The sequence below is a fragment of the Pogoniulus pusillus genome, chromosome 37, assembly GCF_015220805.1.
Source record: "Pogoniulus pusillus isolate bPogPus1 chromosome 37, bPogPus1.pri, whole genome shotgun sequence".
NCBI lineage: Eukaryota > Metazoa > Chordata > Aves > Piciformes > Lybiidae > Pogoniulus > Pogoniulus pusillus.
In genome coordinates, this window is record NC_087300.1 from 6,178,053 (window position 1) to 6,192,918 (window position 14,866).

The following is a 14,866-nucleotide window of genomic DNA, read 5'->3' on the forward strand; positions in this document are numbered from 1 at the left end:
GCTGTCGCTGCAGCTTTTGGGTTGGTTTTGTTGTGGTTTGGGGTTGCTGTCGACTTCTTTTCTTTTAATTCTCTTTTAAAGAAGTGCATGAAAGGGCCTCAAGCTGTGCTGCTTGGGGTTCAGAGCCATGTAGGGCGAGGCAGCCCTCTGATTCCTGCCACTCCAACCCCCACTGCTATTTGCAGAGCTGCTTCAGCGCTGGGAATCAGTGCGGGTGGTTCCTGTTTGCCACGAAAAGGAACGTTTCAGCCTCTCCCACTGAAAGGAGAAGACATTTTCTAGTCACCTGCCACTCAAACAGCATCTCGCAGCCACTCACTAATTTCATGCAAATCTCATTCGCCTTCCTTGTATTTGCCATTTCAGTGCATTTCTGGGGCTGGTGGTTTTGATGCTAATGATGCTGCTTCAATGCTAACTGGGGCTTTACACCCAGCACTTCCATGATACCAGTAATTACACAGTTATGTGTGTATTTAGGTATGTATATATATGAGGCTCCATCCCTGGAGGTGTTTAAGGCCAGGCTGGATGAGGCTGTGGGCAGCCTGCTCTAGGGTAGGGTATCCCTGTCCATGGTTTTGAAGCTAATGATGCTGCTCCAATGCTAACTGGGGCTTTACACCCAGCACTTCCATGATACCAGTAATTACACAGTTATGTGTGTATTTAGGTATGTATATATATGAGGCTCCATCCCTGGAGGTGTTTAAGGCCAGGCTGGATGAGGCTGTGGGCAGCCTGATCTAGGGTAGGGTATCCCTGTCCATGGTTTTGATGCTAATGATGCTGCTCCAATGCTAACTGGGGCTTTACACCCAGCACTTCCATGATACCAGTAATTACACAGTTATGTGTGTATTTAGGTATGTATATGTATGAGGCTCCATCCCTGGAGGTGTTTAAGGCCAGGGTGGATGAGGCTGTGGGCAGCCTGATCTAGGGTAGGGTGCCCACGCCCATGGTTTTGATGCTAATGATGCAGCTCCAAGAGGTGTTTAGGGCCAGGCTGGATGAGGCTGTGGGCAGCCTGATCTAGGGTAGGGTGCCCACGTCCATGGTTTTGATGCTAATGATGCTGCTCCAGTGCTAACTGGGGCTTTACACCCAGCACTTCCATACCAGTAATTACACAGTTATGTGTGTATTTATGTATGTATATGGAATAGAATCATAGAATCATAGAATCATAGAATCATAGAATCATAGAATCAACCAGGTTGGAAGAGACCTCCAAGATCATCGAGTCCAACCTATCACCCAGCCCTATCCAGTCAACTAGACCATGGCACTGAGTGCCTCATCCAGTCTTTTCTTGAACACCCCCAGGGACGGTGCTATGGAGATGCTGAGGGGCCTGGAGCAGCTCTGTGAGGAGCAAAGGCTGAGAGCTCTGGGGCTGCTGAGCCTGGAGAAGAGCAGCCTGAGAGGGAATCTGATCAGTGCTCAGCAAGAGATAAAGGGTAGGGGGCAAGAAGCTGGGGACAGACTCTTGCCAGTGGTGCCCAGGGACAGGACAAGGGGCAACAGGCAGAAAAATGAGCACAGGAGTTTCCACTTGAGTGTGGGATCCCTGAGTTGGGGCTGTGCAGGCTGGAGAGGAGAAGGCTCCCAGCTGACCTTGTGGCCTTTCAGTATCTTAAGGGGGCTACAAAAAAGCTGGGGAGGTTTTTTAGGCTGTGAGGTAGTGATAGGACTGGGGGGAATGGAACAAAACTGGAAATGGGGAGATTCGGACTGGATGTTAGGAAGAAATTCTTCAGCATGAGGGTGGTGAGAACCTGGAATTGGTTTCCAGGGAGGTGGTGGAAGCTTCATCCCTGGAGGTGTTTAAGTCCAGGCTGGCTGAGGCTGTGGACAGCCTGCTCTAGGGTAGGGTGTCCCTGGGCATGGCAGGGGGGTTGGAACTGCCTGCTCCTTGTGGTTCCTTCCAGCCCTGACTGATTCTGTGATTCTCTCTATATATAGGTGCCTGATCAGTGCTCTCAGCTTTCTGTCACCTCTCTTTTATTGCTAGCCTCAGAGAAGTGAGTTCTCACTGTCAGTGTGGGGTTGTGCTTGCAGTGGTTTTTTTTTTCTGCACCTCTCTGTCTGATCAGTCTGGGGGAAAAAATGAAACAACAATAAAAAGAAATCAGCAAATCTCCCAGGTGACAATCAACAGAAGCCTGCAGATTTGGCTAAAACTGAGAATGGGAAATAAAGGCACCAAAGCCTCCAATGAGGTAACCTTATTGTGGCTCTTCAGTATCTGAAGGGGGCTACAAGAAAGCTGGGGAGGGGCTCTTGAGGCTGTGAGGTAGTGATAAGACTGGGGAGAATGGAACAAAGCTGGAAATGGGGAGATTCAGAGTGGAGGTTAGGAAGAAGTTGTTCAGCATGAGGGTGGTGAGAGGCTGGAATGAGTTGCCCAGGGAGGTGGTGGAAGCCTCATCCCTGGAGGTGTTTGAGGCCAGGCTGGCTGAGGCTGTGTGCAGCCTGCTCTAGGGTAGGGTGTCCCTGGGCATGGCAGGGGGGTTGGAACTGGCTGCTCCTTGTGCTCCCTTCCAGCCCTGACTGATTCTATGATTGAATAAAAATGACTCTTCTGTAATCCATTGGTGCCAGTCATGGATTTTTCTCACCAGTACAGCCCATCCTGGCTCTGTCCACACTGAGATCCTCAAGGATGCATTGCTCAGAATTCACCTGGTCAAGGAGGGAATACTAGAATGGTTTGGGTTGGAAGGAATGCTAAAGGTCATTTAGTTCCAACCACCCCACACCCATGGATCAATCTGTACCCAGGGAAGAATCACAGAATGGTTCAGGTAGGAAGGGACCTCAAAGCTCAGCTAGTTCCAACCCCCTGCCATAGGCAGGGACACCTCCCACTAGAACAGGTTGCTCAAGGCCTCATCCAACCTGGTCCTGAACATCTCCAGGGAGGTTGTGGAGCACAGAAGCACCCAATGTGATCTTTGATCTTTGATCACATTGGGTGCTTCTGTGCTCCACAACCTCCCTGGGCAACCTGTGCCAGTGTCTCACCACCCTCAACCTGTGCCAGTCTCTCACCACCCTCACTGCAAAGAACCCTTTCCTAACATCTAGTTTGAATCTCCTCTCTGCCACTTCAAACCCATTCCTCTTCATCCTGTCATTACAAGATCACAGAATCATAGAATCAATCAGGTTGGAAGAGACCTCCAAGACCATCCAGTCCCTCCCCAGCCTTCCTGTAGACCCCTTCAGATACTGGAGAGCTACTATAAGGTCTCCTCAGATGGTCCTGATCATCTCTTAAGAGAGGGATAAGGAGAGCAGAACACAGAGAACCACAGGGAGATAGGATGAGAGGCAGCTGAGGTTCTGCTTTGCAGAGACAAGGGAGGGGAAGCAGCACAGAGTGCTCCACGTCTGGCACAGTCTTCTCTGTGCTTACTGCCTTGCTGCCTCTGCTTCCCAGGACTCACTGAACACATCCCTGGCAGCACAACACTTTAAGAGCCTGCTCAAAGAGCTGTGAGATGCAGCAGTTGGGGGATGCTGGGATGTGCTTGGATGAGGAAAGACTGAGGAGTTCCTTAATGTACTCAGGCTAGCCAGAAAGACACAAGGAACTCAGACGATTTTCTTCTGCTCTTAGGTCCCTCCTCACCCTTCAGCCAACAACAGCATTTTACTCAACCTCAGCAGCAACTTTCCTGCTGCTCCATCCTCTGCCAATCCAAAAGAGAGAATCATTAAGGTTGGAAAAGACCTTTAAGATCCTCAACTCAGCAGCCATGACTACTAAACTGTGTCCTGAAGCAGCACATCTACAGCTTCTCAAACACCTCCAGGGCTGGGGAGTCCAACATCTCCCTGGGCAGCCTGTTCCAACCCCTGACCACTCTTGCAGCATAGAAATTATCCCTAGTATCCAACTTAGACCTCCCCTGGCACAGCTTGAGGCCATTTCCTCTCATCCTGCTGCTGGTTACTTGGGAGAAGAGACCAGCACCCACCTCACTCCAACCTCCTTTAAGGTAGTCAAAAGAAACCAGAAGGTCTCCCCTCAGCCTTCTCTTCTCCACACTAAGCAACCCCAGCCCTCTCAGCCACTTCTTTTATGATGCCCTCCAAGCCCCTCACCAACCTCATTGCTCTTCTCTGGACACTCTCCAGGACCTCACTGCCTTTTTTTACACTGTGGGAGCAGAATGAATCCCAATCCCATTGGGTTTTAGTTTGTGAGCAGAGCCCAACCCAATCCCTTCAGCACTGCACTTCCAGCCCAAGGCTCTGGAGCTATCTGGATTCTCTTCCCACCATCACATCCTCCACCCTCAAGCCCCTCACCAACCTCATTGCTCTTCTCTGGACACTCTCCAGGACCTCACTGCCTTTTTTTACACTGTGGAAGCAGAATGAATCCCAATCCCATTGGGTTTTCATTTGTGAGCAGAGCCCAACCCAACTCCTTCAGCACAGCACTTCCAGCCCAAGGCTCTGGAGCCCTCTGGATGCTCTTCCCACCATCACATCCCCCACCCCCACTATCGACTTGCCACAGGAGGACTCTCTGCAAGGGGATTGAGCAAGCTCCCTGACAGCCTGCAATGAAACATGACATGCAATCATTGCCCAGCATGCCAGCAGCAGATTAACTTGCAGCCCTGAGAAAAAGAAAGTTCCACTTTGTCCTCAGTGCTCTTGAAGGCAGAATCAGCTGCAAGTTCCTCCAGCTCTGCTGAAAGCCCAGAAGGAGCAGCTGCTGGCTTCAGCCTCCTTATGGATCAGGCCCCTGAAGAGCAGCCAGGAATGAGGATGACTCCTCTACCCTCCTGCTTTGATAGAGATAAGGCTGAACTACACTTCAGATTAGGAGGCAGCCAGGCTGCTGGGAGGGGACTGGAAATGCTGCAGAGGATGTGAGTGCAAAATGTAAACAGCAACATGGGGAGAAAATAATTGAGGAGACTCTGCCAGGCAGAACCAGCAAGCTCAGAGAGGTCAGCCCCCTGCGCTGGCTCCTGCTAGGGCTATGCAGGGAAGCCTCAGGGATGCTGGCAATTAAAACACTGGCACAGAAGAGTCACTCTCTGCATTATGGAAATGTTTCAGAACTTGAAGCAAAATCAGGCACCTTCTGTACTTGGCACTGTACAAACATGTAAGGAGAGAGACTAAACAAAGAGCTTAAACAGGCAAAAGCTGGGGAGAACTGAGGCACAGAGCAGCAGGTGAGGGGCTGAGTGACTGTGGAGCAGCAAATCTCTCCTGCTTCTCAAGCCAGTGCCTTGCCACAGAGCCACAGACTGGTGGGGGTTGAAAGGGACCTCTGGAGAGCAGCCAGTCCAACCCCCCCCCTTGCTAAAGCAGGTACATCTGCATCAGCTTGCACAGGATCACAATGGTCAGGCAGGTTTGGATGCTCTCCAGGCAAGGAGACTCCACAACCTCTCTGGGCAGCCTGCTCCAGGCCTCCAGCACCCTCACACCAAAGAAGCTTCTCCTTAAGTTCAGATGGAACCTCCTCGGCTCCAGTTTGTGCCTACTGCACCTTGTCCTGTCACTGGGCACCACTGACAAGAGTCTGGCCCCATCCTCTTGCCCCCAACCCTTTAGCTGTTGCTGAGCATTGATCAGCTCCCCTCTGGGGCTGCTCTTCTCCAGGCTCACCAGCCCCAGGGCTCTCACTTTTTCTTCCTCATAGAGATTCTCCAGGCCCCTCAGCATCTTCATGGCCTTCTATTGGACTCTCTTGAACTGGGCAGCCCAGAACTGGAGCCAGTACTTCAGGTGTGGCCTCACTGGGGCAGAGTAAGGGGGGAGAAGAACCTTCCTCGACCTGCTGGCCACACTCCTCTTCATGCAGCCTAGAAGACCACTTGGCCACATTGCTGGCTCGTGGGGAACCTGCTCTCTCCTAACACCCCCAGGTCCTTCTCCACAGAGCTGCTTTCCAGAAGATCAAGCTCCTCACTCTGTCCTGGTGCAGTTGTTTGCTGTTTGGAACAGCTGAAACATGCATCAGCACCCTGCAGACACCCCAAGTCTTGGGAGGACAGAGTGAGGTGCACTCAGGGTGCCCTGCTGCAAGGGAGCAGAGCAGGAGGGATGTTGAGCCTCAGGACTGAGGATGAACTGCCCATCCCAGCCCTAGGAAAAGAAACAGCTCTCTCTGCTCTTTCAGAGCACACAGGTCTCAGCCAGGGCACAGGAGTGCAGTTCAGCTCTTTCTTGTTTGGGATCTTGCTCCTTGATCCAAAGTTCAGAGAGCTTTTGTGCTGTCAAAGCCATGTGGTGCAGTTAGCAGAAGATCAAGCTCCTCACTCTGTCCTGGTGCAGTTGTTTGCTGTTTGGAACAGCTGAAACATGCATCAGCACCCTGCAGACACCCCAAGCCTTGGGAGGACAGAGCAAGGTGCACCCAGGGTGGCTTGCTGCAAGGGAGCAGAGCAGGAGGGATGTTGAGCCTCAGGATTGAGGATGAACTGCTCATCCCAGCCCTAGGAAAAGAAACAGCTCTCTCTGCTCTTTCAGAGCACACAGGTCTCAGCCAGGGCACAGGAGTGCAGTTCAGCTCATTCTTGTTTTGGATCTTGCTCCTTGATCCAAAGTTCAGAGAGCTTTTGTGCTGTCAAAGCCATGTGGTGCAGTTAGCAGATAGTGAAGTCCACCACGGGGCTGGTGGGAGCAGGCAAGAGAGAGACATTCAACCTGGACTGGAAAGCAGCCAGAAACAGGTGTCTGGGCTGATCTGAATGAAATGCAGATAAGCACCATCGGCCCCTTGAATTCAGCTGAGGCACTTGAGCTACTGAATGGCAATTCAGAGGCTGCCTTGAAAAGGCAGCAGAACGTCCACTGACTCCATCTCTTCATCTCTCCCTTCCAGGCACTTCCAGGCTATGCTACAGGAGTGGTCCTGATTTGGGATTTCCAGCCACATCTAGAGGGCACAGATCACTACCAGGGTGTTTGCCCTGCGGGCAGCACTTGAATTTGCCTGGTGGAAATGGCTGCCAAGACCTCACCCAGGTGAGGTGGGAAGAAGGCGTTGAAGAGGCAAAGCCAGGTCTGGCTGCCCCTGTGCTCAGCACAGCTCAGGCCACCCCTTGAGTGCTGTGTCCAGTTCTGGGCTCCTCAATTCAAGAGAGATGTTGAGGTGCTGGAAGGTGTCCAGGGAAGGGCAACAAGGCTGGGGAGGGGCCTGGAGCACAGCCCTGGGAGGAGAGGCTGAGGGAGCTGGGGGTGTGCAGCCTGCAGCAGAGGAGGCTCAGGGCAGAGCTGATTGCTGCCTGCAGCTGCATGCAGGGAGGCTGTAGCCAGGTGGGGTTGGGCTCTGCTGCCAGGCAGCCAGCAACAAAACAAGAAGACACAGCCCTAATCTGTGCCAGGGCAGGTCTAGGCTGGATGTTGTTAGGAAGTTGTTGTCAGAGAGAGTGATTGGCACTGGAATGGGCTGCCCAGGGAGGTGGTGGAGTCTGTGTGGCTGGAGGTGTTGAAGCCAAGCCTGGCTGGGGCACTTAGTGCCATGGTCTGGTTGGTTGGGCAGGGCTGGGTGCTAGGTTGGACTGGCTGAGCTTGGAGCTCTCTTCCAACCTGCTTGGTTCTATGATTCTATCCCTCAGCACCACACCTACAGATCCAGGGATGACTTCACCTGGCCTGTTCCAGCTTAAGTGTTCCAAACTTCTTTCTCTCTTAATTTGCATACTTTAATGATACACTCGCTTCCTTTTGGGTTCATTTTCTGGTTACAACTCTACAACCTGAGCAAGTTGCAATCATGATCAAGAAGCAGGTTGGCAAAAGAAATCAACCAACCCCCAAACCCAACTAAACAACCAGACCCCAAATCTAGCCATGTGGCAACTTAAGATCCATGCATCAAATAATGATGTATCCAATAAGTGCCTTTTGCCCATTTACTTGGCAAGGCTTCATTTATTTCTGTGTTGCATTTGGCCTCATTTATTTCTGTGTTGTATTTACCCAGAGGTCTCCCAGCATTTCACCAAGTGCTCTGCACCTACAGTTCCCCAAAGTTCCTGAACATTCCCTAATGAGACATCATCACAGTTCTGCCCTTATTGCATCTCTGTGGTAAGAAGAGAAAGAAAGAGCAAAGGCAGCAAGAAAGAAGGGCAGGTTTGTGTGAGTGCTGAGAGAGGCAAATTATTAACCCCCCCTGGAGTTATTATATTGACCAAAAGGTTATAAAAGGATCACCTTTAGAACACCTCCAAGTCTTTCTGACAAAGAAAGGACCTAAATACAAATGAAATTAAATCAAATGAGCTCCTGGCCTGCTGAATATGGTATTTTACCCCCATTTAAAAACATCCCTCAGGAGCCTGGGCTGATTTAATAAGCCTAAGAGATGTTACAGTGAGGACTGAACTGCCTTGATGAAAGCACAACTTGGCTAGAGCTGCCTTAGCCCAGGAAACTTGTTCCAGCTTCTTAAAAGGAGCCTTTTAATCCATTCTGGAGATGGAAAGAAAGGATCAGGCAGAAGACACTCATAAAGGGTGGGAAAAAAAAGAGCCACATGCACTGAGACAGCTGTGTGCTGGAAGCTGTGCCAGTGGCAGTGCTGACTGCAAAGGCCAGCAAGCTGGGACAGTTTAACTGCTGACTTGGGGGTGAGGATGGAGCCATGGAATCAGAAGGACCTTCTGTAGCCAGATGGGGTTGGGCTCTGCTGCCAGGCAACCAGCAACAGAACAAGGGACACAGCCTCAAGTTGTGCCAGGGGAGGTCCAGGCTGGATGTCAGGAGAGAGTGATTGGCATTGGAATGGGCTGCCCAGGGAGGTGGTGGAGTCTGTGTGGCTGGAGGTGTTGAAGCCAAGCCTGGCTGGGGCACTTAGTGCCATGGTCTGGTTGGTTGGGCAGGGCTGGGTGCTAGGTTGGGCTGGCTGAGCTTGGAGCTCTCTGCCAACCTGCTTGAGTCTATGACTCTCCTGCTGCTCAGTGCTGTCGTTTGCAGCCTCTGGAAGAAGATCTTTACCATGAGGGTGGTGAGACCCTGGAAGGGGTTGTTCAGGGAGGTGGTGGAAGCTCCTATGAGGTGACCTTATTGTGGCCTTCCAGTATCTTAAGGAGGCCTACAAGAAAGCTGGGGAGGGGCTCTTTAGGATGTCAGGTAGTGACAGGACTGGAGGGAATGGAACAAAGCTGGAGGTGGGGAGATTCAGGCTGGAAGTGAGGAGGATGTTCTTCAGCATGAGGGTGGTGAGAGGCTGGAATGGGTTGCCCAGGGAGGTGGTTGAGGCCCCATGGCTGGAGGTGTTTGAGGCCAGGCTGGCTGAGGCTGTGGGCAACCTGCTCTAGGGTAGGGTGTCCCTGGGCATGGCAGGGGGGTTGGAACTGGCTGCTCCTTGTGGTCCCTTCCAACCCTGACTGATTCTATGGTTCTATTATCTGACAGCCTGGTTCATTCCTGCAGCATCCCAATCCCAGAGTTGACTTTACCTTGGATTGTGAAGCTTTCTCTGCTGCCCACATCTCCTGAGAGATTCCTCTGGGAGGCTGAAGCCTGGAGCCCTCCTGGTGAGCTGTCCTCTGAGCTTCTCCTAGACAAAAGGAAAGGACTCCTGTCTGAAAACGTCCAAGCTTGCACAACTGTGAGCTAGAATGAACTCAACTCATGGGCTGCTGACAGTGGCAGATGGTTCTGATCCTCTCTGGCCTCCTCTGACATAACCTGTTGCCTTCACAACTCAAGCAGTTAAGCAGGGAAGGGAAAGATTTCCCTCTCTCCTTGAGAAGAGGGGAAAACCCCTCCCTTGCTCTGTAGAACAGAAGAACAGAACAGAATAGAATCATAGAATAGAATGGTTTAGGTTGGAAGGAACACCAAAGCTCATCCAGTTCCAACCCCCTGCCATAGGCATGGACACCTCCCACCTGGACAGGTCACTCAAGGCCTCATCTAATGAATGCTCTTGAGACATATCAAACCCTCTGCAGGGGCAATATCTTCTGCAAAGAAACATTAAGCACCTCAAGGTCTGCCCTGAGCCTTGATGGATCTTCTCTACCCACTTCCCCAGACTCTTGGGTGGAACTCTTGGAACTGCTGCTCTAGCAGCCTCATTTCCTAACCCAAACCAGCTTCATCCTGGTCTGAGCAGAGCCTGAGAAGGGAAAAAAAACTGAGCACAAACCACCCACCTGGACATGGCTTGGAGATCACTAGAAGAGCTGCCAGCTGCTTCACAGCCATTTTAACAGCTCTGGTAGTTAGAGCCCCAAATGATCTCAGCTGTCATCAGCTGAGTGTAAACTGCTGTCCCTCCTACACTTCCCCAGCCCTGGCTGTCTTGCACAACACCCAGTTCTGAGACATGATGCTTTATGCATGCACCCAGGAAGGCACAGTTTGGTTCACTGTCAGAAGGTGCCTGGTCTGCCATGGCTCAGAGAAGCTGTTCCCTGGGGAAAGCTGCCCCTGTAGGACTCAGGAGATGCTCCTGGAACTGTTCACACCCAGCCTCATCTCACTGGCAACAAACAGCAGCATCTCTGCACACACACTGCTAAGCTCCTGAGCTGGGAATATAAATGTAGGAGCTGCTGTCAGCAGCAGGATGAAAGCCCACACACCTTGGACTGGGTCAATTCATTGCTGCAGTGAAACAATCACAGAATCACAGGATGGTAGGGGTGGGAAGTGGCCTCTAGAGATCACCCAGTGCTAATGCAGGTACATCTGGTTCAGCTTGCACAGGATCACAATGGTCAGATGGGGTTTGGAAGCTCTCCAGACAAGGAGACTCCACAACCTCTCTGGACAGTCTGTTCCAGGCCTCCAGCACCCTCACATTAAAGAAGTTTCTCCTTAAGTTCAGATGGAACCTCCTGGGTTCCAGTTTGTGCTCATTGTCCCTTGTCCTGTCCCTGGGCATCACTGACTACAGTCTGGCCCCTCACCCTTTAGCTCCTGCTGAGCATTGATCAGATGACTCCTGGGATGCCTCCTGGGTTCCAGTTTGTGTTCATTGTCCCTTGTCCTGTCCCTGGGCATCACTGACTACAGTCTGACCCCTCACCCTTTAGCTCCTGCTGAGCATTGATCAGATGCCTCCTGGGTTCCAGTTTGTGCTCATTGTCCCTTGTCCTGTCCCTGGGCATCACTGACTACAGTCTGGCCTCTCACCCTTTAGCTCTTGCTGAGCATTGATCAGATGCCTCCTGGGTTCCAGACTGTGCTCATTGTCCCTTGTCCTGTCCCTGGGCATCACTGACTACAGTCTGGCCTCTCACCCTTTAGCTCCTGCTGAGCATTGATCAGATGCCTCCTGGGATGCCTCCTGGGTTCCAGACTGTGCTCATTGTCCCTTGTCCTGTCCCTGGGCATCACTGACTACAGTCTGGCCTCTCACCCTTTAGCTCCTGCTGAGCATTGATCAGATGCCTCCTGGGTTCCAGACTGTGCTCATTGTCCCTTGTCCTGTCCCTGGGCATCACTGACTACAGTCTGGCCTCTCACCCTTTAGCTCTTGCTGAGCATTGATAGATGCCTCCTGGGTTCCAGACTGTGCTCATTGTTCCTTGTCCTGTCCCTGGGCACCACTGACTAGAGTCTGTCCCCTCACCCTTTAGCTCTTGCTGAGCATTGATCAGATGCCTCCTGGGCTCCACTTTGTGCCCATCACCCCTCGTCCTGTCCCTGGGCACCACTGACTACAGTCTGGCCCCTCACCCTTCAGCTCTTGCTGAGCATTGATCAGATGCCTCCTGGGTTCCAGACTGTGCCCATTGTCCCTTGTCCTGTCCCTGGGCACCACTGACAAGAGCCTGGCACCTTCATACTGACACCCACCCCTCAGGTATTTATAGACACTGATAAGATCCCCTCTCAGCCCAGGGAGGTGGTGGAGTCCCCATTCCTGGAGGTGTTGAAGCAGCTGTAGATGTGGTGCTTCAGGATGTAGTTTAGTGGTCATGGTAGCTGGGTTAAGGTTGGACTTGATGATCCTAAAGATCTTTCCCAGCCTGAATGATTCTATGACTCTGACACAAGTATGAGCTTCCTCCACAAACCACCCTAGTATCCCATGCACAAACCACCCCTCTGTGCCAGGGGTCAGCCAAGGATGGGGAGAAGGCTCTTAAACCTCTGCCATCCCAGGAGCCCAGGATCACAGCATGCTAGGGGTTGGAAAGGACTCAAAGAGCTCATCCAGTCCAACCCCCCTGCCAGAGCAGGACCACACAATCTAGCTCAGGGCACACAGGAACACAGCCAGACAGGGCTGCAAAGGCTCCAGACAAGGAGACTCCAGGCAAGAAGTTGCCCCTTGTGCTGAGCTGCAACCCCCTGTGCTGCAGCTTCCATCCATTGCTGCTTGTCCTATGCCAGGGAGCAGTGAGCAGAGCCTGTCCCCCCCTCCTGACCCCCAGCCCTCAGAGAGTTATAGACATTAATTCAATCCCCTCTCAGTCTTCTCTTCTGCAGACTAAGCAGCCCCAGGGCCCTCAGCCTCTCCTCACCAGGCAGTGCTCCAGTCCCGTCCTCCTCCTCCTAGCCCTCCCTTGGACTCTCTCCAGCAGATCCCTGTCCCTCTTCAACTGAGGAGCCCAAAACTGAAGGCAGTGCTCAAGATGAAGTCTCAGCAGGTCAGAGTAGAGGCAGAGGAGAACCTCCCTTGATCTGCTGGACACACTCTGCTTAATGCCCCCAGGATCCCACTGGCCTCTTGGCCCCCAGGGCACATTGCTGTGCCAGGGAAATTCTCCCCCAGCTCTCCCAGGTTCCTCACCTTGGGGCTGCTCTCCAGCAGTCACCTCCTAACCTGTACTGTCCTCTCCTCCAGAAGGAGCTGACCTGAGCAGGGGTGAAGGGACTCGATGTTTACAGCCCTATTTGTGAAAGTGCCACTCAAAAGCCACACAAAGCCCACTCCAGCCAGGAGCTATTCCTGTGCACAGCTTCTCCTAAGTCAGGAAAGCTGCTGCCTGGGAAGCATTCATTTATCTTCTGGAGTGCTGACTCACAAGAGGCATCCTAAGACAGCTCCAGCACGGCTGGAAACTTCTGAGATCAGGTTATTTATCCTGGTGGCTAGATAGAGATTTAGGAACTTCCTTTCCCCTCTCTATTCTGAGAGTTTCAGTGGAAAAGTGGTGCTCCAGATGGGCCCATTCCTGGGCCCCCCAGCTCAGGAGGGACAGGGATCTACAGGGAGGGTTGAGAAGATGCTGAAGGGGCTGGAGCACTGCCCTGTGAGGAGAGGTTGAGGGACCTGGGGCTGTTTGGTCTGGAGAAGAGAAGACTTAGAGGGGATCTAATCAATGTTTGTAATTATCTGAGGGCTGGGGGTCAGGAGGGAGGGGACAAACTCTTCTCAGTTGTGCCCTGTGAGAGAACAAGGGGTAATGGACATAAACTACTGCACAGGGAGTTCCACCTCAACATGAGCAAGAAATTCTTGACTGGAAGGGTCCCAGAGCAGTGGCACAGGCTGCCCAGACAGGTTGTGGAGTCTCTTCTGGAGACTCATCTCCTTTGCCTCTACTCTGCCCTGGTGGGGAAGACAGCACCTCCATCCCTGTGGGGAAGGCAGCACCTCCATCCCTGTGGGGAAGGTATCACCTCCATCCCTGTGGGGAAGGTATCACCTCCATCCCTGTGGGGAAGGCAGCACCTCCATCCCTGTGGGGAAGGCAGCACCTCCATCCCTGTGGGGAAGGCATCACCTCCATCCCTGTAGGGAAGGTATCACCTCCATCCCTGTGGGGAAGGCATCACCTCCATCCCTGTGGGGAAGGCAGCACCTCCATCCCTGTGGGGAAGGTATCACCTCCATCCCTGTGGGGAAGGCAGCACCTCCATCCCTGTGGGGAAGGTATCACCTCCATCCCTGTGGGGAAGGCAGCACCTCCATCCCTGTGGGGAAGGCAGCACCTCCATCCCTGTGGGGAAGGCAGCACCTCCATCCCTGAAGGGCTGTAAGAACAAGCTAGGAAAGATCTCTGCCAGGGCCACCCCAAGCAGCTTTCATCCTCCTGTGCACAGAGGGATGGAGCAGATGACTTTTTAATGGTGTTTCCAGACTTCTCTTCCTCACATACCATGATCTCCTCAGTACCAGTAAATACATATTTGATCACAGAGAGCAGCAAAGGAGTTGGGGGCTAAGGGGTAAATCCCCCACATTGCTCAGAGCCTCTGGGACAGAAACTCCAGCGCTGCCTCCTTTGATGTCAGGATGCCACAGTGTGGATGGTAAAACACTGCTAGGGCTGAGCTAGGGCTCGTTTAGAAACGAGCTGTCTTTGACTTGACAATGCTTAATGATGCTTTGATAAGGCTGATTGCTGGCGAGGGGTGGAGGAGGCTCCCCCGGGCACTGTGCTGACGCACGCCTGAAAACAGGGCATGCATTGACAGGTTGGCTCTGGAGGTGCTCAGAGCTTTGTCCCCTCCTCTCCCCCTCCAGCTTGGATTTGCTGTGACATTTGCAGTGTGCACTTGCAGCCCAGAAAGCCAAGCAGAGCCTGGGGTGCAGCAGCAGAAGTGTGGCCAGCAGGGCCAGGGAGGTGATTCTCCCCCTCTGCTCTGCTCTGTTGAGACCCCACCTGGACTCCTGCATCCAGCTCTGGAGCCCCTGGGACAAGAGGGATGTGGAGATGCTGGAGAGTGTCCAGAGCAGGGCCAGGAGGATGCTCAGAGGCTGCAGCAGCTCTGCTGTGAGCACAGACTGAAAGAGTTGGGGCTGTGCAGGCTGGAGCAGAGGAGGCTCCCAGGGGACATTTTGTGGCCTTCACTGAAAGGGGCTACAAAAGAGCTGGGGAGGAGCTTTTGAGGCTGTCAGGGAGTGACAGGACTGGGGGGAATGGAGCAAAGCTGGAGGTGGAGAGGAAGTTGTTGAGCAGGAGAGTGG

The 14,866-nt window shown here is 52.7% G+C and overlaps 1 long non-coding RNA gene across 1 annotated transcript; it reads right to left on the bottom strand.

Moving 5' to 3' along the window:
- Positions 1–189: 189 nt before the first annotated feature.
- On the bottom strand, positions 190–10,186 carry LOC135190906 (uncharacterized). Its single transcript, XR_010308670.1, has 3 exons — positions 10,152–10,186; positions 9,450–9,550; positions 190–258 (listed from the first exon to the last, which is right to left on the bottom strand). It is a non-coding gene; the product is annotated as an uncharacterized LOC135190906 (long non-coding RNA).
- Between the last annotated feature and the right edge of the window lie 4,680 nt (positions 10,187–14,866).